Source organism: Ranitomeya imitator, chromosome 4, assembly GCF_032444005.1.
Source record: "Ranitomeya imitator isolate aRanImi1 chromosome 4, aRanImi1.pri, whole genome shotgun sequence".
In the NCBI taxonomy this organism is placed as follows: Eukaryota; Metazoa; Chordata; class Amphibia; order Anura; family Dendrobatidae; genus Ranitomeya; species Ranitomeya imitator.
Window position 1 is genome coordinate 684,176,857 of NC_091285.1, and position 446 is coordinate 684,177,302.

Sequence of the window (446 nt, forward strand, 5' to 3'; positions counted from 1 at the left end):
TCCAGCCACCTTTCTCCAGCGCACAGAGACTGAAAAGTTAACTTGTTATATTCTATTGCATTTGACTTTCCCCCATCTTCCAATCACATCCGTTACCCCCCTGCTTGTACCAATACTGTTCCTATATATAAAGAACCTGTTAACCCTTGCTCTGTCTCTTGTGTGTCACTGCATCCTACGCACCTGCTAGCATCCTACATATTTGTAAAGGGGAGATTTCCATATTAATGCCTATGGACTCAAGATGTGATAAAAGTTCCAGTACTCTGAATGTTGAAAACAGCAATACTATTATTCATATAATATATTTGCAAATAAATTCTCACATCTGTACTGTACAATGTACAATGGTGTTTACAGTCAGGTGGTCGTGGCCGAGTGGTTAAGGCGATGGACTAGAAATCCATTGGGGTCTCCCCGCGCAGGTTCGAATCCTGCCGACTACG

General features: G+C 42.4%; 1 non-coding gene across 1 annotated transcript; it reads left to right on the forward strand.

Moving 5' to 3' along the window:
* The first annotated feature begins 364 nt into the window (after positions 1-364).
* On the forward strand, positions 365-446 carry TRNAS-AGA (transfer RNA serine (anticodon AGA)). The gene has a single exon. It is a non-coding gene; the product is annotated as a tRNA-Ser (tRNA).